The sequence below is a fragment of the Canis aureus genome, chromosome 7, assembly GCF_053574225.1.
Source record: "Canis aureus isolate CA01 chromosome 7, VMU_Caureus_v.1.0, whole genome shotgun sequence".
NCBI classification, from domain to species: Eukaryota; Metazoa; Chordata; class Mammalia; order Carnivora; family Canidae; genus Canis; species Canis aureus.
This window is the reverse complement of record NC_135617.1, coordinates 19,463,798-19,488,509: the sequence shown is the minus strand read 5'-3', so window position 1 is coordinate 19,488,509 and position 24,712 is coordinate 19,463,798. Positions and strand designations below refer to the sequence as shown.

Here is a 24,712-nt window from a genome sequence, read left to right as displayed (position 1 = left end):
GCCTGCCTCTCCCTCTGCCGGTGTCTCTGCCTCTCTCATGAATAAATAAATGAAATCTTAAAAGACTTTGTCCTCACACTCTAGTGAGGCTATTCCTTCTAAGGATGTAAAGACCTCCGTAATACTAAATCCAGTATTCATGGCACTTGTATTACTTGACTTACCATCAATATTTGGCCCCACTGATAATTGAGTTCTGTTCAGAACATATCTTTTCTACTTTTCTTGAGGTAACCTCCTAACTCAAAGGTAATTTCTTCTAGTTATCTAGAATAAGGAGGCTGAGTCCCTTTTTTTGTTTTTTTAAATTTCACTGCAGACATTTTTTTCAGCCTTACTTACTCTTTCCTCTTCTCCTTTAGCCCCGCATCTAAGCTAATTTTTAAGAAAACCTGGGTGCTCCCTCCTTTGGGAGCAGCAGATGGCAGATTTAAACCACACAAGTTCCTGGTTGTGCACAGGAATCCTCAATCTGACTCTACCCTGAAACATAATAAAAACTCCAAGCCACCCTCTATTCTGTGCTCTCTCAAGCCATTTTGGATCAGTTTGGGAGGACTTCCCTGCTATCTCCATAAAGACTCTTGGGAGTAATAAACATTTTTGTATCTTCCTGGTACATGTGTGTTATCAGTTTCCACATTTGAGCAAAATTTCTCAACACTTTAACCTCTTAATAAGCATCAATGAAAGGACCTCTTTATTTTAATCCCAACTATATTATCTACATCAATTTCCAAATTTATTATGTACATCAGTCCCTCCGTTCAATTCCTAACATGTATATCAATTACATGATGGCTCTCCTTAGATGACTTATACACATCTCAAACCCAGTATTCAATACTGAGCTCCTAATCTCCCCCAACCTTTTCCTCCCACATTTTGTTTTTTTTTTTTTTTTAAGTATCATTCTTTTTTATTTTTTTTTATTTTTTTTAATTTTTATTTATTTATGATAGTCACAGAGAGAGAGAGAGAGAGAGAGGCAGAGACATAGGCAGAGGGAGAAGCAGGCTCCATGCACCGGGAGCCCGACGTGGGATTCGATCCCGGGTCTCCAGGATCGCGCCCTGGGCCAAAGGCAGGCGCCAAACCGCTGCGCCACCCAGGGATCCCTCCTCCCACATTTTGTTTATTTAGTTTCTTGGCCCAAAATCTTGGAAAAATTCTTGACTTCTTTCCTTCATAAATATATATGCAAACCTTTTGTGCTATGCAGTCTAAATGTTCACAAAACCTTACCACCTTACACTGCTGATACTGCGGAGACTGTTATGCAAGGCAATACCATTTTCAAACTGTGATTAATGAAACAACCTGTGAACTGACATTTCTTCTTTAACCCTTACCCTACACTTTTCAGATTCTTCTAAACAGTAGAGGCCAAAGTGGTCTTATTAAAATTAGACCATGTCACTTCTCTGATCAGTCCCACTCAGTGGCTTCCTAGTTTACTAAGAGTGAAAAATAAATTCCTTTAAATTGGATACAGAAACCAATGTATAAAGTTGAGGGTCCACTTCTGGATTCTCTATTCTGGTCAACTAATAGTCGATAAAGGAGGAAAGACTATCCACTGGAAGAAAGACAGTCTCTTCAATAAATGGTGCTGGGAAAATTGGACAGCCACATGCAGAAGAATGAAACTAGACCACTCTCTTTCACCATACACAAAGATAAACTCAAAATGGATGAAAGTTCTAAATGTGAGACAAGATTCCATCAAAATCCTAGAGGAGAACACAGGCAACACCCTTTTTGAACTCGGCCACAGTAACTTCTTGCAAGATACATCCACGAAGGCAAAAGAGACAAAAGCAAAAATGAACTATTGGGACTTCATCAAGATAAGAAGCTTTTGCACAGCAAAGGATACAGTCAACAAAACTAAAAGACAACCTACAGAATGGGAGAAGATATTTGCAAATGATGTATTAGATAAAGGACTAGTTTCCAAGATCTATAGAGAACTTATTAAACTCAACAGCAAAGAAACAAACAATCCAATCATGAAATGGGCAAAAGACATGAAAGAGAAATCTCACAGAGGACATAGACATGGCCAACACGCACATGAGAAAATGCTCTGCATCACTTGCCATCAGGGAAATACAAATCAAAACCACAATGAGATACCACCTCACACCAGTGAGAATGGGGAAAATTAACAAGGCAGGAAACCACAAATGTTGGAGAGGATGCAGAGAAAAGGGAACCCTCTTACACTGTTGGTGGGAATGTGAACTGGTGCAGCCACTCTGGAAAACTGTGTGGAGGTTCCTCAAAGAGTTAAAAATAGACCTGCCCTATGACCCAGCAATTGCACTGCTGGTGATTTACCCCAAAGATGCAGATGCAATGAAACGCCGGGACACCTGCACCCCGATGTTTCTAGCAGCAATGTCCACAATAGCCAAACTGTGGAAGGAGCCTTGGTATTCATCGAAAGATGAATGGAAAAAGAAGATGTGGTTTATGTATACAATGGAATATTACTCAGCCATTAGAAATGACAAATACCCACCATTTGCTTCAACATGTATGGAACTGGAGGGTATTACGCTGAGTGAAATAAGTCAATCAGAGAAGGACAAACATTATATGGTCTCATTCATTTGGGGAATATAAATAATAGTGAAAGGAAATAGAAGGGTAGGGAGAAGAAATGTGTGGGAAATATCAGAAAGGGAGACAGAACATGAAGACTCCTAACTCTAGGAAATGAACTAGGGGTGGTGGAAGGGGAGGGAGGGTAGGGGTGAATGGGTGATGGGCACTGAGGGGGGCACTTGACGGGATGAGCACTGGGTGTTATTCTGTATGTTGGCAAATTGAACAATAAAAAATAAATTTATTTAAAAAATGTAATTTGATATCCATGATTCTCTGACTTTATCTCCTATTACGTCCTCCTTAATTTGTTCTACAGTAGCCACAGTGGCTACCTCTCCTCTCCTTAAATACAACAGATGTATTTCTCTCATACACTTTTGCATTTACTGTTTCCTGTGTCTGAAATGAAATTATTCTATGTAATTCATTGCCCGTCTCTCATGTGCTTTAAGTCATTACTGAGCTCTCACCTCTGGGAAGTCTCTTACCTCAATAGCATTCTCTGTCCTCTACATTTCTATACTGCCCTTATGAAATTAACAGCTAATATATTGTTTTATATTTTGTTGAAGTTAACTTATTTTCCACCACTAAAATATAAGCTTCATGACAACATGGATTTTTTTCTGTTTTGTTCGTTGCTAGAACAGTATTTAACACATAAATGGTGCTGATAATTATTTGTTGAAAAACTAAACATAATTAGCTTGATGATAATTAAATAATTTTGTTAAAATTAATATTAAATAAATGATTAGTTTTATCTAAGATAGCATTGGTAAAGTATTTCTAGTTGAGTTTCTTTTTTTTTTTAAGATTTTATTTATTTATTCATGAAGGACACAGAGAAAGAGGCAGAGACACAGATAGAGGGAGAAGCAGGCCACCTGCAGGGAGCCCAATGTGGAACTCCATCCAGAACTCCAGGATCACACTCTGAGCCAAAGACAGAGGCTCAACCACTGAGCCACAAAGGCGCCCCTCTAGCTGAATTTATTAATGTTCATTTTATAATTCAATCAGTATAATTATATCCTTTAACTTGCTTTCTCCATTTCTATAATGGATACCATAATAATGTGTTAACAGGCTTGATAATAAGTAATCTGTATGATCTAACCCATGGTGAGGTATATAGGTTATTATGTTTTAGTCAAGTTCTGAAATAGCTGAATATATTAAATATTGGGCGTGTATATGTTTTATTTTTTTATTTTTTCCACCCTTTAAATATATTTCCTTAAGAGCAAAGATTAATAAGTGAACTAATAATTATTAGTTATCACCCACTGTAAATAACTCCATCTGATTCCCTGTCTCCTGGGTGCTGAGTAACGGACTAATTTGGGATAGATGATGATCAGGTTCTGAGACTGAGAAAGAAAACTTCACCATATAGATTGTAGAAGATATATAGAAGGTGGGATGAGTTAGTAGAACCAAGACCTAAGTGTGCAATTAAAGTCCAATAAACAAAATAGAGATGGCATAAAAAAGTGGCCAAAAGTAGACATTAAAGTGACTATATAGAGCAAGGATCATTAGAACCAGGTAAACAAAACACAGCAACCTGAGTTGGGGAGAGTTGATGAACCAGTATAATTGCCTGGGATAAACCTCATTACTTGTGGTTGAACTTTATATGTGGTATGGGATAGGACAAATAGATATTCTGACCTCAAAGAGATTGCAATATAATGAAAAAAGAGATCAAACTACGTAAAATATCAATGTGTAACAACAAGCATTTTTTTAAATTGAATTACACAAAATTTTAAGTCTTAATAGTTGCAATTAAAAGTGAAAGCACATAATGGATAAAGCTTTCAAATTTAAGTGAATATAAGAAACAACTAGCTTCCCTTAAAACATTTTTAAGCATAGTACATATGAGTGTTTTAGACCATCTTTGTTCAATAATATGTCTGTTTTTAAATGGAACGAAAAGTCATAAAAAGAGTTACCTTTAACTATCTTCTTATATTATTAAGCTGTCTGTAGAAATAATTAATCCTTAGTAAGGGTTCTTCCTAGCAGGGAAAATTGTTACAAGGAGATTACTTAAATCTGACGATCTATCCAGATTTTGTTATTAATATTTTTATATTTAACTTGTACCATATAAAAATAAATGATTTGTTCTACTTTTTAAAAAATTAAGTTTGATATTAATGGATTATGGAGTTAAAAAAATAAACTCTTGGAAAGAGACAATTAATTTACATTTTAATATGTCAGGCTGCTTCTATCCAAGGTGGCCAAACCTCTTTTGAAACAAACAAACAAAAAAAAAACAGGTTAAGTATATTAATGGTTGGACTGTTAAGCACATCACTTAATATTGTTCACTAACATTTATTGATTCTTGGAAGAGACTTGCTGGTAAAGCCTCATTCCTGTACTGCTAAGATTAGGTTTATCCTACATTAATGCTTTAGTTTGATCATTTAAATGTCTCTCAAGTTCAAGTTTTTACATTTTAATTTATTCTTGGCCTATGACAATGCAACTAGAACTTTAAGACTCTGCTCACTGGAATGATTTAGCCTTGATTTTAATAAGCCTAAGCAAATTGGCAGCTTTAAATAACACACAAAAAGCAGTATTTTTGAGGCTTTTTGTACATAACTACACATGATTATCAATGTTATGAACAATGGGATGTGATTGTTCATGGAAGAAGAAAATTTGCTTTTTTAAATTACAATGCATCTTTCTCTCCAAGTAAGAAACTTCACAATAGTTTTGAATTTTTTTTTTTAATAGCCAGTGGGATGGGGAGTAGAGTATAGAATGAGTCAAATTAAAAGATGGCTAAATTTTTCTTATTTTAATATTGTCTCTGGGTTTGCTCATGAAAAGGAAAATTACCCAAATTTGCAAACCAGAGTATCAGAGGTTAAAGATGTATATAATTATTAAAAACTGTCTTCTTGGGGATCCCTAGGGTGGCTCAGCGGTGTAGTGCCTGCCTTCAGCCCAGGGTATGATGATCCGGGAGTCCCGGGATTGAGTCCCACACTGTGCTCCCTGCATGGAGCCTGCTTCTCCCTCTGCCTGTGTCTCTGCCACTTTCTCTCTCTCTGTGTCTCATGAATAAATAAATAAAAACTTAAAGAAAAATAAAATAAAAACTCTTCTTCATAGACTTTCTTTGTATTTCTGTAGTTTATTTTTATAAGCATGATGGTCTCATTTGATGTCAAGTGGCCACTTCAAGTGATCGTAAAATATATTTTTTGCAGGGTATGGAATATGAGTCATAACAATCAATAAAACTCACTTTTTTAAGTAGTCGTTGAGGTGTTTGGCCATAGATATATCACCTTTTTGTTATATTGACATCCTTCAAATATTTTCTATCTCCCATTCTATGTTTTTTTTTTTAATTGATATAGTCTTAGGAACCTATTGAATTTCTTAGAAAACATTTCACTTAATTTTAATAGGATATATATAAATATACATATATACATATGCCCCATAAACAAGCCATTTCTACCTACTCGTGCAAAACAAAACAAAGCAAACAAAAAAACAAGGTGAAATACATCTGAATGCTCAGACAGCCAGGGTAGCTGCCATGAGGAAGGCAGAATTCCTGTAATAACTATGTATTAGGGATGTGAATGAGCTCCTATGTTAAATTTTTAATAATTTTAAAAAGTCACATTAATACATGGATTGGCCAAAAGATGACAGATTAAATCTGAAGCAATACTTCAATCAAGCAGTTACTGATTTCAAAGAAGAAAAGAAAAAGTTTGCTTAAGGATCACACATTCTAGAGGAAATATAAGATATTTGGGTAATAATAAATATAGCCAGTGTATTTAACACATTTATTATATCCCTTAACTGCAGATTTGCTTTCTATTGATATAAGAATCACAAAGTGAATAATAATTGACCTTAATTTAAGAGTTAGGAAGAGAGGGTAGCCAGGGTGGCTCAGCGGTGTTAGCGCCGCCTTCCGCCCAGGGCCTGGTCCTGGAGACCCAGGCTCGAGTCCCACGTTGGGCAACCTGCATGGAGCCTGCTTCTCCCTCTGCCTGTGTCTGTGCCTCTTTCTCTCTCTCTTTCTCATGAATAAATAAATAAAATATTTAAAGAAAAAAAAAGATACATGACCATCTCAGCATATGCCACAAAGTCATAGGACAAAATTTAAAAATATTTCTGATTTTTAAACCTTAGCAAAATAGTAGTAATTGACTTTTTAAAATATACTTGAAAAATGAACCTTTTTAGTTCATAACTTTCTAATATTTCATTGGAAACATTACTGAAACGGATATTAGAATCGTTTCTGTTGAAGGCTATTAGGATTAAAACAAGCCCAATATCTTTTTTAAAAATACTGATTTAGGACAGCCTGGGTGGCTCAGCGGTTTAGCGCCACCTTCAGCCCAGGGTGTGATCCTGGAGTCCCAGAATTGAGTCCCATTGTCCCACTCCCTGCATGGAGCCTGCTCCTCCCTCTGCCTCTGTCTCTGCCTCTCTCTCTCAATAATAAATAAATAAAATCTTTAAACAAAGATAATGATTTAGAAGTGCTGGCCATTGCAAGAAGAAAACAGATGTTTAAAAAAAAAACTTTTATTGAATTAAGCAAAATTGCATTGGGGAAAGTGTGGGTTGATGAAGGAGGTTGATGTGAGGTTGATGGAGGCAGATGTCATATTATGTAGAAAGGCACTGGCCACTACTAGTGATGGTCAATTATTGGAAAGTCCATGGAGAACCATTTGGAGTCTCAGAGGGCATCTCATGAATGATTCTGATGGTTAGTTATAAAAAAGTTTTTCCTAATAGTTTTTTCTCTTCTAATTTTCACACAAGAAATTGCTAAACATTATTTCCATATCCCATGTTGCCACTTTCATTCATGGAAATGTTCTGTGAATAGCTTCCATCTCTCCTTTTTTGTACTTGTTGCAGCAGACTTCTGCCTGTGGTCCCAAAGGTGTCCTAGCTGCCTCAAAACCAATGATAGAATTAGCAAAAGTGTAATCTTTCTTTTCAATTCCATTGTGTATTTTTGTCCTCTAGCTCTACAGGTAGTAACTCTTTATGTTGAATCTAACAATCTTCAAAATAAAACATAGGATCCTACCCATATCCCTTTCTCCCATGAACCAGAATGGTATCTTTCATTCTCCATTTCCATGTCTTTGGACATTTTTATTTGCCTCTTGTGCTTAGTTTCCTGTTTTGTAAACTAAACAAAGCAAACAAACACAATTGAAACCTTCAAACATATTCACTAATACAAATGCATATTAGTGTCTCGTACCACGCTCCACCAGGCCAACTACTCGGGCCCAAATGAGACAATCTCTTACAGGGCCATTTATTTAAAAAAAAAAAATAAAAGTATCCATTAGACTAAGTAATAATCTAATTTCTACCCATTAAAGAGACTGAAAAAAATTCATCATATGTGTAAGTTTGATTTTATCTGTGTTACTACAAGAACATTTTTCTTAAATTAAAACTCTCCAGATTATAAAAGGACTATGTATTTATTTTGGAAATTGTGCAAAAGTACAAAAAAGAGAATGTTAAAGACTCATAATCTACCAAAGTGAATGGCTGCTAACATTTTGTAAGTATTGGTGTGTGTATGCATTTGGTAATTATGTGTTTGCACCATTTGAGAAGTTGATTTTGCCCCTTTGTTTTGAGCATTTTTCCACATCTTAAATATCTTATGATAATTTGATTTTATAGTCAGTATCTTGGTTTAATGTCATATTTTAGGTCTATTTATATTCTGTTTTCTATAGGTACAAGAGTTTGGTGCGCTTTATTCTCTATTGAGGTTTTGCTTAAACATAATTAAAACTTGATATCATCAATGTTAATATTTCAGATGAAATTCCTATAATCATTATTTTTTATATTTAGATGAAGTTTTATTATCTTATTAAAGTAATTACATCTATGTTTTACTGGATACATTGAATATTACTGGTTCTTTATTATAAAAGGTCCCATTCTAGGATTTTAGGATTTGAATGATCTCTGTTATTTGGAGTGTGCCACTGAGTACTTGTTTTTCCTAAATAAAATGTAGATGGCATATTTTATGAGACATTTCTCTAAGAACAACTTTTAAAATTTATTTTTAATTGTTTTTACATTTCTGCATAAAAATCAGATTGGCTCCATCTAGAAATCTTGTTTTACAATTTTCATTATCTTTTGGCAATCTTACTTTCAGAGAGTTTGAAGTCAGCCAGTTATTTTCCCTTTTCATAGGTACTCATTGGTTTTTTTCTTTTTCTTTTTTTCCCTGGAAGCTCATGGAAAGTACATGAAACCCTTTCACAAAGGCATATCTGAGTTCTGGTATCTTTTAAGTAATGTTGAGTTCAGTCTTCTATGAACTTTTCCTATACATAAATTCAATTATTTAGTACAGAAGTATTTTTAATTATTAATTTAAATTATTAATCTACCATTTTACACCTGTCATCTTTGTTCCTTCCTTCTGGGTTGGATCATCTTAATCAGTATTCTATCTTTTTCCTCATTTGCTTCTGAGATAATTACTTAAGACTGTTATTTATTTTATTAATGTTATTTTCCTAAATGCCCAATCTGATGATCTCATCTCCTTTGTGGTTTTTATTTAAGCAGTCATACAGTCATGCTCTGTCTTTTCTATTTCCTAATCAGAAAGTAATTAGTCTTGCATAAATTTTATTGAATTGTTTCGAGAACTTGAATAAGACATTTTCTAAAAGTTCTTTCTTATTGTAGCATCGTTTATAATTGTCTTTCAGAGTGATTTCCTTTCTATTAAGACACAGAGTTTTCATATAGCTCATGAGTTCTTTTTTCTTGTTACTTACTTTATTTTGATACCCTGGTATTCATATTTGAAATGCATTCTGTTGATATATTGAGATCCAGACAAATGAAGAGGAAAAATATTCAATTTCCTATAATTGACTGATCTACTTCATATAGTCTGTTTGAAGATAAAGGTAAGGTGGCTAAAACTCAATATAATTTGACTAGAAAGTGTCTTCTCTCCTAGGTGTTCGTCATGGCTTTCTTAATTTGGTAGGTAACTGTTTCCACTGTATATTAGCATGGTAATCATTCTTAAAAAACAAATTTAGCAATGTGTTTACTTTTTGCCTGTTACGGATATAAGACACAAACAGCAGCTACAGCTACCTAAGGCAGAAAATCTAAAATGTCCAAGTAATAAAGACAAAACAAGTACCAATGGTGCTTGAAGGAGAGATGTGTTGGACTAGCTTATTCAGAGAATGCACTGGAATTTTAACTGGGACTTGAAAGAGGGATTTGGTTTCAGTAAGTGTGAGGAGCAGTTATCCTAGTAAAGGGAAAGGAATGGAATTCTGAACCTGAGAAGCATGCTAGAGAGATTTAATGCATTGCTTATTAGGATTGTTCATCATGATGTCTACTCGAACTTCAGCATGTTTGCAGCTAAAATTTGGTTAGTTATTATTTTTAAGGCAATTAGTATTTTTGGATAACTGTATCTTGAATCATTCTTCTATAGTGAGTTTACAATGAAATCATGCAATTTGAGCAGCTTAAATTGAAGGTTTTGAGAATATCAGCTTACATCGTTTCTATTAAAAATATTTCTTTTCTCCAACTGTTTTAGGAGTTTGATCAAACAGGAAAAAGTAACTTGATCTCAATGAACTTTTGTTACCAAAGTTTCACCTAAATTTTTGCTCTATACAAAATTGGATGTCAACATAATCTAAGAATCTGAATAACTTTAATTTAACAAAAGTATTTTTCTTGTTTGTACTGATAGTTTTCCGCAGCATTAAACTACTGTATTGAAAAAGAAAACATCCATTTACATGAAAATCCAATGATGTGTAAATACATTGGGCATTATCAACTACTGACCCTAATTTCTTAATATTTAATATTTTCCACTACCAACAATGTTGATTTTTCCAGTTTAAAATAAAATCAAAGAAAAACATTTTATTCAAAGGGATTATATTAGGCACTTTGTTTTTATCTGTTTTTGGATAATCAAGATATTGTGACATCTTGTAAAGATCCAGGGAAAAAATTAGAATCACTGAGTTTTGTTGGATAGCAGCATATTTTTAGTAGTGGATTGAATGATATGTAGCCTTATTTTTTTTTTTTAATTTTTATTTATTTATGATAGTCACAGAGAGAGAAAGAGAGAGAGGCAGAGACATAGGCAGAGGGAGAAGCAGGCTCCATGCACCGGAAGCCCGATGTGGGATTCGATCCCGGGTCTCCAGGATCGCGCCCTGGGCCAAAGGCAGGCGCCAAACCACTGCGCCACCCAGGGATCCGATATGTAGCCTTATTATGCAAATTCAAGAATACTGTGTCATCATAACACAATATTTATACTAGATAGAGTAATTCTGACAAAACTTATTTTCTCTCCCCCACAGATTAGGGTTTTTTTTTTTTAAGATTTTATTTATTTATTCATGAGAGACACAGAGAGAGGCAGAGACACAGACAGAGGGAGAAGCAGGCTCCATGCAGGGAGCCTGACATGGGACTTGATCCTGGGTCTCCAGGATCACACCCTGGGCTGAAGTCAGGCGCTAAACCGCTGAGCCACCTGAGCTGCCCCCAGATTAGGGTTTTATATGTTTCTGATCATTTTTAGTCTGAAACAAAATAATTTGCTCAGAAAGGTCTGTGATTTCTCTTACATGTTTAAATGTTATTAAATCCTAAGAAAGTGTAACATTAAAAGTATTGAATTTAAAGTCAAATAAATGCATGTGCAAATATGGGCTTAAATAGTGATAAATTGTATAATCCTGGGTAAATGATTTTGTATCAATTGTTTGAGTAAATCTTTCTGATAGAAAGTTTGAGTAAATCTTTATGATAGAGAGTTTGAGTAAATCTTTATGATAGGAACAAATACATTTAGATGGACATAATATACAAATCAAGGAAAATTTTATAAAACTGCTTAGAAGTTGATGTTTATTGAGAATTCATGTTAGATGGTGTACAAATATATTATGTTAAATTTATTTCAACCCTCTAAAGTGGATTCTATATGTATTTTCACTTTACAGTGAAGACAATGAAGGTTATATATTTTCTTAATTTGCTCTAAGGTCACATAACTAAGAACACAGAATTTAGCTTAAAATCAAGGATATTATATATATGCACACATATAATATTATATATATAATTTGCATATAGATTCTACATTGGTGTATATATACACACTAGAGTATATGGTGTGTGTGTGCATATGTATGATTCATTAATATAATATATTCACATGACTTTCTTCTTTTTTTAAAATTTTTTTTTAATTTTTTTTTTTTTGTTTATTTATGATAGTCACACAGAGAGAAAGAGAGAGAGGCAGAGACACAGGCAGAGGGAGAAGCAGGCTCCATGCACCAGGAGCCCGATGTGGGATTCGATCCCGGGTCTCCAGGATCGCGCCCTGGGCCAAAGGCAGGCGCCAAACCGCTGCGCCACCCAGGGATCCCTCACATGACTTTCTATTATAATAGTGAATTTTATTGTACTTATCCAAATTTTCATTTCCTCTTCCTCTCTCTTCTTTATAAAGTTTTATCACTATTTTTAATTAGTAATGGGTATTTACGTCCTTTTAATTTCATTTACTTCACTGCAAAGTGAGTATATTATGACCACATTTTTATTACTTGAATATTGTATTATTTTCTTCATTTTGTATTGCGTATTTTGAAGTTCACATATCCTTAATGCCTATACAGGATTTTTCTTTAATGCCTATACATGGTATTTTATTGGCATCCTCTTTTTCCCCCAGAGACCTCAGTTCTAAGATCCACAGTCCTCCTGATCCTATCTGACTTGTCCTCCAAGTCTGCTATAGAGCTGCCATATTTCTATTACTGTGTTGAATCCACTGTTTGATTGTTATTAGACTTTCTGCTTTCTTGTCATATGCTCATGTCATTTAGAGCATGTTAAGAACTCCCATAATGGAGCACGTGGGAATAGTTTTTATGACTCCCTGTAGGTCTTATGTATTTCTACACAATACATAAGACCTTGTAGGTCTTATGTATTTCTACACCTTTGTACTTAATTGATTAGTTGGCTTACCTAGAATTATAGGTTATATTTTTCCTTAAAATATTGAATATTATTTTTCCTTAAAATATTGAAGTTTTTTCCTTCCTTATTCTAGCCTCCTGGGTTGCTGTTAAGAAGTCTAGTGCCATTCTGATTGTTAAACCTTTACATATTAACTGTTTCTTCCTGAAAACTTTTACCCTTGGTGTTAAAAATTTCATGACGATGTGCCTTGGTGGGAGTCTTTTTTTTTTTTTTTTTTTAAATGTACTACTTTCTTAGGGCCTGTGGATTTTACTTTTGTGAAATGTTCCTGTATTAATTCCTTGATAATTTTCTTCTCTCCTTTTTTTTTAATATTTTAAACCCCTACTAATAGGAAATTGAACTTCCTGAATTGAGACTAATATTTTAATTTTTCTTTTTATTTCTTTATCTATATCCATTTTCTTTTGGTTCTACCCTTAGGAAAATACTTTAAGGTTATCTTTAAAACTTTATAAGTGTAAGAGTTATACTGTATTTGAGTATTTTCTTCTCTTATTGCTCATTTCCCCCCCAAATACATTGTTATTTAATTTGTAGAATATCTTCTCTGTAAGGTTTTTAATGAGTTTTTTTCTTAATTTAGTTATTCTGTTGATACATTTTTCCTTTTTCCTATGTGTTTCTGGTGGTTTGTGGGGATCAGGGCTGTTGACTCTTCAGTAAACAGACATTCATTTCATGCACTTGCTTTCATAACTGTCCAGGATCTGTACCTACCTCTCATTGTACCAAACTCCTCTGACTTCTGAGTCTAAACCGGATTCTGTAAATCAAATTGTATTTTTTTTTTTCCCTAACTAGTAGTTCATTCTACATCCAAAGTAGTCTGCATCTTTCTAAACCAGGAAAGGGGAGGAACATCTGGGTGGCTCAGTGTTGAGCATCTGCCTTCGGCTCGGGGCATGGTCCAGGACTCCTGGGATGGAGTCCCACATCAGGCTCTTTGTAGGGAGCCTGCTTCTCCCTCTGCTTATGTCTCTGCCTCTCTCTGTGTCTCTCATGAATAAATGAATAAAATCTTAAAAAGAAATAAAAGCAAACTAGCAAAGGGCGAAAAAAGAATTTATGTATCTGTTTACTCCAGAGCTAAGTGTTTTTTTCCACAGAGCCCTGGACAATTCTAAATTTAAGGCAAATAAATAAATAAATAGGAGTGGACATTGAGTTAGTAATCACAGTAAGTAATTATATGACTATCTAAAAAAAAAGAGAACAGAAAAACTGGGCTGACCTGACATGAACCTCTGTTACTGAAGCACTTACAGTAATAGTGTTTATTCATTGGGTATTTCCAGAAACCTGTACTCTAAAAACTGAGTATTCTGCTTGAATGACAGTATCCATGCTGACCTTAGAAGGAAAGAACCAGGGCAGAGACTGAGGCAAAGCCAGACTTAAAATAGAAAAGAGACTGCCAAGAGAAAAGGTATAACCATAACAGAGTTACAATTAAGTGCCAAACAGCCCCCACAGTAAACAGTACAAAATTGAGACTTGAAAGAACCTATCCTTTCTGCTTTTTCACAATTTGTGAACCTCAAACTGAAGCCTGCTAGTTAAAAGTGCCACATTATTCTAACAGGCTGCAGTCAACCATACTATAGCCAGAAATTTTGAAGAGAAACCCATACTACACACCATGATGTTACATTAATTGTGACAGATATCCATTTATAATATAGGATGAGGGATCCCTGGGTGGCGCAGCGGTTTGGCGCCTGCCTTTGGCCCAGGGCGCGATCCTGGAGACCCGGGATTGAGTCCCACGTCGGGCTCCCGGTGCATGGAGCCTGCTTCTCCCTCTGCCTATGTCTCTGCCTCCCTCTCTCTCTCTCTCTGTGACTATCATAAATAAATAAAAATTTAAAACAATATAATATAGGATGAGACTAACTAGAGATTTGCAGATATTTGAAGAAAATTGAGAACATGAAAGGAGCAAGGTGAAAAAATAACAATAGCCATAGATATAACAATTAATTTAGAAAATAGAAGCAAGGGGAATCTCTGGGTGGCTCAGCGGTTTGCGCCTGCCTTGGGCCTAAGGCATGATCCTGGAGTCCCAGTATCGAGTCCCGCATCAGGCTCCTTGCATGGAGCCTGCTTCTTCCTCTGCCTGTGTCTCTGTGTCTCTCTCTGTCTCTCATGAATGAATAAATAAAATCTTAAAAAAAAAAATGTGCTTTTAAAAAAAAAAGAAAATAGAAGACAAAATAATACTTACTAGTATTTTTAAAGATTTGTTTATAACATTTATTTTTTAAATTATTTTTTTAATTGGAGTTCAATTTGCCAACATACAGCATAACACCCAGTGCTCATCCCGCCAAGTGCCCCCCTCAGTGCCCAAAGGAGCATCGGTCTATATATATTTTTGGTAAGTAAATAAAACATCTAAGAAATAATAAAAAAAGATAGTTCTGGAATTTTGAAACTTATTTTCTAAAAACAAACATAAAAATGCAGAAATTAAAAACACAAAGAATAGGGATACAACCCAAAATATTATTATAATAAATAGGTTTAATTAAAAAGAGCAAAATTGTAGTTCTACATGGTAAGGGGCTTAGAAGTCTTCACTCCATCCTAACACAAGTAAAAAACTATAAAGACTGAAAAATCAACAACTCTTCTGGAATCCATAAGAGAGGTGACACGGGGACAATGCTGTCCCCCAAAATGGAGATACAGCCCATAAAATGCAGGGAGTCACAGCTCATAGGAGCAGAGATTTGCCGGCAGGAACCACAGCAGGAACCAGGGATGATATAGGAAAAACTGGACTGTAATTGGTGAATTGAGGGACGTTGTGTGTTAAGTTCCACATGTAGTCAGTAATAGGAAAGAGTCCACAGTTTTGTGAGTTTTACTTTGGGAACTCAACCAGCTTCTCACAGTAAATATCAGTAAAACTCTTTCATGTTTCTGGTGGGAGAGGGGAAAAGGAACCATTTTTGGAATATTCCAGAGTACTCTGTTCTTAACAAAAGTTACCTCAGGTGAAACTGCTTAACCATTAAGGGCCTGACTGACCAGAGGGAAAGATATAGCCAATTCCAGACCACTCTAGCCATGCAAAAACTTGCATGTGGAGTGGGGTAGGGCAGGGCAAGGTGAGGCAACTGAAGAATACATGAATACATATAAAGTACGCAGTCCAGAGGTATAGACTCACTGTAGAAAATTTCCTTCCCCCAACACCTCACCAGCACAGCACTAAAGGCCTATTTAACATGGTTCCTTTCACCTAGTACATTATATGCGGCTATCAAGAAAAATAATTACAATCATTACAAGCAAAAGGCAAAAACACAATTTGAAGAGACAGAGCAAAGCATACAGGGAGAAATGGTGAATTATCAGACCACCATGTTATGCTAATATGCTAAGGGATCTAATGGATAAAGTAGACAGCATCCAAGAAGAGATGGACAATGTAAACAAAGAGATGAAAATCTTAAGAAAGAAGCAAACATACAATTCTATGTTTTAAATATTGGTTGATATATGCAATTGGTTATATAAAATATATTGGTTAAATATTGGTAAATGTATCAAGTATAGCCTAATACTGGATGTAAGATATGACATGTTTAATGAAAGGTATTAATTAAAGGATTAATGAAAGGTATAGCATATGTGTAATGGGAGTATCAGAAGGAGAAGAAAGAAAGAAAGAAACAGAAGAAATATTTGAAACAATAATGACTTAGAATTTCCTCAGATGTCAGTCACCAAACGTAAGATCCAGGTAGCTCATGGAACACCAAGCTAGATAAATGTAGGAGGGAAAATTAAGCAAATAAAACTCCCCCAAACTACACTTAGGCATATCCTTTCCAAATTACAGAAAATTAAAGATAAAGAAAAAATCCTGAAAAGGAGAAGGAAAAATATATCTTATCTATAATAAAGCAAAGATAAGAATTACATTTGAGTTCTCAGTAACCAAGCAATAGGAGAGTGAAATATTTGAAGTATTGGGAAGGAAAAAGTAAAACAAAACTAGATTTCTGTATTTTGTGAAATTATTGTTCAAAATGAAAGAAAATATTTCTCAAACAAAAACTTGTATGTATATCTGCCTAACAAGAAATGTTAAAAGATGCTCTGTAGAGAGAAAGAAGTAATATGTTAGGAACTTGGATTTTAAAGAAAGATCATTGAAGGAGTTAAGTCAAAATTTAAAAAAAATAATTATTTTTTATCCTCATTTGCTCTAACAGCTAAGCTATTTGAAATATCAACTCTGTATTAGATTATGTATAATGTGTGTATATATATGTATACATATGTAGCTTACATATAATGTGTGTATATATACACACATATACACATACACATATATATATATACACACACACACACAGAGCTTACATAAAAGTGGGATATATGACAGCAATGAAGGAGGGAGGCATTAGGATTATTTTGTTATTACAAAGTACTTACACTACCTGTGAAGCATTATGTTATTAGAAATTGGACTTGGATTTGTTGTGAATGTATTTTTGCAAACTTCAAGGCAACCACTAAAAAAAAAGTTAAAAAAGGGGTGTATATCTGATGTACTATTAAAAGAGAAACAGTGGAATAATATAATATGTTCAATTAAAATCAGAAAAAAACAGCAAAAAAAGTAGAAAACAAAAATAAAAATGAAGAACAAGGGCAACAAATAGAAAATAATAACAAATGTGATAAATATTAATCCAAGTATATAAAAAAGCATTTTAAATGTCAGTTAACTAAATTAAAAACAAATAGTGATTGTCAGAGTGGATTTAAAAAACAGACCCAACTATATGCTATCCACTAAAGATATATATAGATTAAAAATAAATGAATGGAAATACTGAAGAAAGAAAGAGTAGCTATATTGATTTCATGCAGAGAAGACTTCAAGGTAAATTATAGGGATAAAGAAGGACATTCTGAGGAGATTAAGAATTACAGACTTCCCTTTACAAATAAGTAAGCCACAGATGAAAAGTACAGCATGAGGTTTGTAGTCAATAAGATTGGTAATAACATTAGTGGCAGATGGTAACTGCACTTACTGTGGTGAGCACTGAGTAATGTAAAGAATTATTAGGAACAAAAGAATTATTAAATCATTATGTTGTACATGGCACTAATTTAACACTATGCTAATTAAAATACAATAAAATTTAAAAAAAATAATTGTAAAGAGGTCAACATTTCAAGAAAACATAACTCCTAATGTGTATGTACTTAATAACAGTGGCAAACTGCATGAGGTAAAAACTGATAGAACTGTCAGGGGAAATAGATAAATCGACTATCATAGTCAGAGACTTCAGCACTTCTCTATCAGATATGGACAGATCCAGCAGGCAGAAAATCAGTAAGGACATGGTTGAACTAAAAAACACCATCAGTCAACTGGATATAATTGACATATACAGACTACTTCATCCAACAAAAGGGGAACACATTTTCAAGTTCAAGGTAACATTTACAAAGCTAGACTACAATCTGGTCCATAAACCATACCTTAACAAGCTTACAAGAATAGATCATACAAGGTCTACTTTCAGATCACAATAAAATGAACCTAGAAATTAAGAACAGAAAGATAACTGGAAGATCCCCAAATATATGAAAATTAAGCAACATACTGCCAAATGGCATGTGGCTCAAAGAAAAAATTAGGAGAAATTAATACATAGTTTGAACTAAATAAAATGAAAATACAATTTATCAAGTAATATGGAATGCAGCAAAAGCAGTGCTTATAGGAAAATTTGTAGCATTGAGTGTATGTATTAGAAGAGAAAATGATAATAAATAATTTAAATTTCCACCTTAGGAAATTAGAGAAATAGAGCAAATTAAATCCAAAGTAAACAAGAAAGCAAGCAAGCAGAAATCAATAAAATTGAAAACAGGATATCAATAGAGAAAATCAATTAAACCAAAATTTGTTTCTTTGAAAGAACTAATAAAATTGGTGATACTATAGTCAAGTAAACTAAGGGAAAAAGATAGAGGACACAAGTTACTAATATCAGAAATGAAAGAGTGGATATCACTACAGATCCCTTGGGCATAAAAATGATAAAAAAATACTGTGAACAACAGAGGGTACAGAGGTATACTACAGAAATACTCTGTATGATACCATAATGATATAAGTCATAAATTTGTCCAAACCCATAGAATGTACAACACCAAAGTGAACCCTAACTAAGGTAAACTATGGATTTTGGATCATTATGATGTTTCAAATGTAGATTCATCAATTGAACAAATGTATCACACTAGTGGGGGTTGTTAATAATGCGGGAGGCTATGCATGTGTGGGGAAGGGAGTATATGACAATTCTCTCTACTTTGCTCGTAATTTTGACATGCATCTAAATCTGCTCTAAAGAATAAAGTCTTAAAAACATTACCCACAAAGTGGAAGTATAAGGAGATTGAAGAAATGAGAGGAATTCAGGAAAATTCCAGGATGCCCAACTTCTACCAAATAGTATATCTAGAAGTAGAAAACAGATCATTGGGAGAAAGAATAAATAACAAATAGAAGATAATTAATATGATTGAAAATCCAATGAAAATCATGATATTTTAAAGGCCCACGGTGTGTTGAGCATGGTAAAAGAAGTATTAGATAAAAAGTTTTACAATTCCAAGTTTAAAGAAAAAATTCTAAAAGTTTGATTTAAAAAATGAGAAAGGAAGTTGTCTCACTTTATTATAATTAATTCCTCTGTCTACCGAACATTAAGCCATTTCCTGCTCTTGATACCTTCCAGTTCTAATCAAAACTTCTATATTTACTTCAGATTTCTGCTATACATGGTCTCTTCTGGAGCATCTATTCTTGTTTATCTTTCAATATACCCCATGTTATTTCCCTATTTGAAAAATTAATATCTCTGGTTACTGATTTCATTTACTTATGTAACCAGTATTGCTATTGATATACTCACTTCTTTTTTCATATGTTCATCTCATTTTATTGTACCGTCTACCATCTTGAATTAGAAATCTGTTCTGCTATTACTAGTTGTGAAAATGTGATAAGTTAATTAGTTATTTTCTCCATATCTTAATTTTCTCATAGAAAAAGTCCTGGTGAGGCTCAGAAATCAGAGGAGTTTGGTAAAATCAGAGTTAGGTACAGTTAGACAGTTATGCCAACAGGTACGTGAAAATTGTTCTGGGATGCCTTGGTGGCTAAGTGGTTGAGTGCCTGCTTTTGGCTCAGGTCATAATCCTGGAGTCCTAGGATCGAGTCCCACATCAGGCTCAAAGGAGCCTGCTTCTCCCTCTGCCTAAGTCTCTGCCCCCCTCTCTCTGTCTCTCATTAATCTCATTAATTAAATAAAATCTTTAAAAATAAAATTTGTTCCAAGAAAATAAATAAATTAAAAGGAAAGAAAAAACATTAATAACATGAGAAAGAAGACGTTTTGGGGTGTCTATGTGGCTCATTTGATTGTCTGCCTTGTGCTCGGGTCATGATCCCAGGGTCGTGGGATCCAGCCCTGAGTTCAGCTCCTCTCTGAACAGGGAGCTTGCTTCTCCCTCTCTACCCCACTCATGCCCTCTTATTATCTCTGTTGCTATCTCAGCCTCTCTTTCTCTCTCTCTCTCTCTCTCAAATAATTGAAATCTTAAAAACAAAGGAAAGAAAACATTTCACTCATGAAATAACAAGGTATTTTAGAAAAAATGAACATTTAAGATATCTAGAAAATTATCTTAATAACTGCTACATTTAAAAGGTTTTAAAAATTAATTCAAGGAGTAAGATTGCTGGCACATGATATGAACTTAAAAATTACTAAGGTACTTTCTTTACCCCTGGTAGTCAGGAGTCTCCAGAGAAACAGAATCAATAGGATATCTGTATCTATACTTTTATCTATATTTCTATATAAATCTTTAGACTACCTATTATCTCTCCCTCTTTTTCTCTCCCACTCTTCCCCCTCTCTCAAACCATTTGTCTATTTTATCTACTATCAAGACAAATTTATTTTAAGGAGATGTCTCATAATTACAGGGTTGGGAATTTTATAATTTGTAGGGAAGATGGGCAAATGGAAAACCTATTTAGGAGCCAGTGCTGTGGTCTTGAGACAGGGTTTCTGCCCTGAAAACCTCCGTTTTATCTTAAGACCTTCAATTGATTGGATGAGACTCACCCATATCATTGAAGGTGATCTCTTATATTTAAGAGATGTAAATGTGAATCACATCTAAAATAAAATACCTTTACAGAAACACATAGATTAGTGCTTGATTCATTAACTATTACAGCCTATCCAAGCTGACATATAAAACTCACCATTACACTTGCTCTGAAATTATTTTCTTTTGTTTTCTAATGATGTCAAAGACTAAAGGTCATGCTTCCCAATTTAAGAAGCATGAGCTGGTTTTAAGGAGAATAAATTTGGTTATCTAGTACTTACTCTATGAAATCTTAGCCTGAGTAATGATGATTACTAAAAATGGGATTTAGGATTGCAGAAGGTCATAGAAAATTGAACATTTGTTTGCTTTCCATCAGTGATTATTCTGATCAAGAACATTCAGAGTGATGAAGTGAGAGCTAAGGCACTGGAGCATTTTCAAGTCATTCCTGGAGTTTCTAGCACTTTGTATCCTCTCTCACTCTGTTAGACTGATCTTTAAAAAAGTAATAGTCAATTTTTAAAAAATTGAAACCAAGTTTTCAGGAAGCTTTAAGGTGACCCTTTCTAAGCTGAAAGTGCCCTGAACTTTTCCACACAATATTGTACAGTTTCTAGAGAAATCACATGGGGATGCTCCTTGCTTATTCCATTATCAGTTTATCCACGTGTAAATATTTGGAGGCAAAGCTACTGAACCTTATCAACCCAAAGAATTGTTGTATATAAATAAAACTGGAAGAGGGCACAGGTTGCAGCTTTAGCATTTTATTTTGTTTTCACATTGGTAAAAGGTCTTCAATGTAAATAGATATTCTATTAACACAGAAATTAAGCCACAGCATTTTTATAATATTTTAAACACTATATCAACTTATTTTAATTATATATTGTTTAGAGGTATTTATCATCGTATTTTAGGAATAAGCCTTTTGATTTAAAACCTTTCAGGATATAATATTGTAACTAAACATTCTCATTTTAGCTACAAAATTAGACTTTGTCTATTCTTATATGAATATCCAAAAATGCATATTTAATAAAAATGGAAAACCAATTAAATTAATTCAGTAATTAATTTTTATTCATGATAAATTTGTAACATGAGAATTGATTTTCAAATAAAATCATGAGTGACACCAAGATTATTGATGTCTTAAAGCTTATTTCCACCAGTTCTTGACATTTTATAAATACTACAAAAGATATATTCAATCTAAGAATGCATTTTTCTATTTCTTTGCTGAAGTGAATGATGTCATTGTTGAACGTAAATGATTATGTCCCAAGATTAGCTAATTTTCTTAATGTCCAGTTAATACATAATCAACAGATTTGATACTCTGCTTCAACTTGAGGGGTAACTTTTTTTTCCAGGTAGGAAAAAAAAAATAAATTGCCCTTTCCAACTTCAGTTTTCCGCTTGAGCTCTGCACAGGCAATTTCATCATTTAGGATCCTATCATGTGTTTGCCCCACCCCCACCCCTGCCAAAAATAGTATTTTTCCACTCAGTCACACTTGTGTCCTTGTAGGAACTGAGGGGAAAATATCTGGGGAGGGTTTTATTAATGGAGTGCACACCCAATGTGTACTCTTACACAATTTAACCTTTGATTTTTATTGTTTTAATGCCTACTATATAGAAAACTATTTTAATGCCTTCTTTACACAAGCACTGACCTAGGAAACTTACAGCCATTATCTCTTAAAATTTCAACAACAAACTTACTTGATAGCTATAATTTATCTTCATTTTAAAGGGATGTTTAATGAAAGTCAGTGTGTTTAAGCAGTACACTTATGTGTACATGTCTATTTGGGTGACTTAAGATGTATGCCCAGCTATGTCATTATACTGAATCCTTCCCAACTCCACTGTTTATCTACAGTACTGTATAGTAAGAATCAATACTCCTAATAATGTTCCAGAGATGGCTTCTCAATCATCTGGGACCTGGTGCACTAGTTTATTGGTTGAGATAGACCTACAAAGAGAGAAACCATTTATTTTCTCATAATTATTTTTACTGCTTATGAAAAAAGAATTACTTATAAGAGAGTAGTGGGGCCTTGATTATGGTAGCAAGTATGCTATCTTGCTTTGCAACTTTTGTTATGTCATAGATTGCTTAGTTTCAGCTCCTCACATTTCTCTATCAGTAATAGTTCCTAAATTAAAGGACAATTCTACATTGGTAATTCAGTTCCTGACTCAATGATGATTTTAATCATTGCTTAAGTAAGCTAAAGTCTGGTCATGCTCTAATATTTTTACTTCCTCCAGCATCTGTTCTATTGTCTGACTGTTTTTTCTTTTCTCTAGCCCTCTTGAATTTTCTTTATCATAATTTTGCCAAAGTATGGTTGACACATATATTAGAACATTACCCTTTATTAACTTTCATTTTTAAAATATATAAGCAAGTAGCTTCATTATAAGTTACTGTCTTTAAAATTAAATATGTTCTTTTTTATCTTACTCTTAGTTCTAACATATTAGACTCATTTCTTTTAATATTATTTTGTAGCAGAGAAAATGAATTATTGGGATCCTTGGGTGGCGCAGCGGTTTAGCGCCTGCCTTTGGCCCAGGGCGAGATCCTGGAGACCCGGGATCGACTCCCACGTCTGACTCCCGGTGCATGGAGCCTGCTTCTCCCTTTGCCTGTGTCTCTGCCTCTCTCTCTCTCTCTCTCTCTCTGTGACTATCATAAATAAATAAAAATTAAAAAAAAAGAAAATGAATTATTTAATATTTCAAATGTCTCCATGTGCTCATGTGCTCCCCTATATTTCTCATAATCCCTTGGAATTAAGTTCATATCTTATAACTAGTTCTAGCCAATGAACTTAGAATATAAACAATGTGTTTATATTTCCAAACTGAGAATGTTAAGAGACATTGTGCTTCCTCTACCACTCTATTCTCAGTTACAGCAATGTCAGAGGCAGATGGTCCAGATAGTATAGTTAGAGAAAGACAGAAGTCTAACCATTCGATTTTATGAAAATAATCAACAAATGTTTAGAGGATTAAACTAATGATGTTTTGGGGCAAGTTTGTTAGAATTGCATGGTCTAGCCTATCCTGCATGATACACCAGTATACTCTCCAAATATGTGGCAGTGCCTTCCTCCTTCCAGTAAGACCTTGACTATAAACCCTTTTGTTCATAGATAATTTTAATTATAATGATTTTCTTTGCTAGCTAAATTTTTCTCAAGATGTCTAAATAAACTTGACTCAGAACATACGTTCAAAATACCACTTTAAAAATAGAAAGTAATTGAGTGTATATCTATAGTACTTTCATGACATTATGAAAGACTGAACTACAAAAAATAAAGGCATAGCAAAGCAATGAGAGCAGTAAGAAGCCTTTTTCCTCCCCCCACAGATATATTTCATTCAGTTGTCCTATCCATACATCTTCATATACCTTTCTAAACATACATCCATGACAGAAGGAATATGGTAGAGTTTATAAGTGAGTGCAGTAAAATGAAACAGTGCAATTTAACAACAACAACAAAAAAGATACTGTTTCTAGACTTCATGAAAACTTAGGGACTGTTGCAGACCTTTATGTTCAATTAAGAACTATTATCTATTAATCACATAACTGATCTTTTATTACTATATCTGGAATGTGCTTTGCAAACATACAATAGATTTAATTCCTTACAACAGTAAATACATGGAATTCTGATCTAAAGTTAAAGGCAGTTGCGCATATTCTAAATTCTAGACCTGACCCACTATTACTCAGCTA

General features: G+C 34.0%; 1 long non-coding RNA gene across 1 annotated transcript in view; it reads left to right on the top strand.

Moving 5' to 3' along the window:
* The window catches only part of LOC144317111 (uncharacterized), a 32,550-nt gene extending 17,401 nt beyond the window's left edge, over window positions 1-15,149 (top strand). Inside the window, exon 4 of the long non-coding RNA XR_013383011.1 lies at window positions 15,069-15,149. This is a non-coding gene — a long non-coding RNA (uncharacterized LOC144317111). The remainder of the gene's footprint in view (window positions 1-15,068) is intronic.
* Window positions 15,150-24,712: the final 9,563 nt, after the last annotated feature.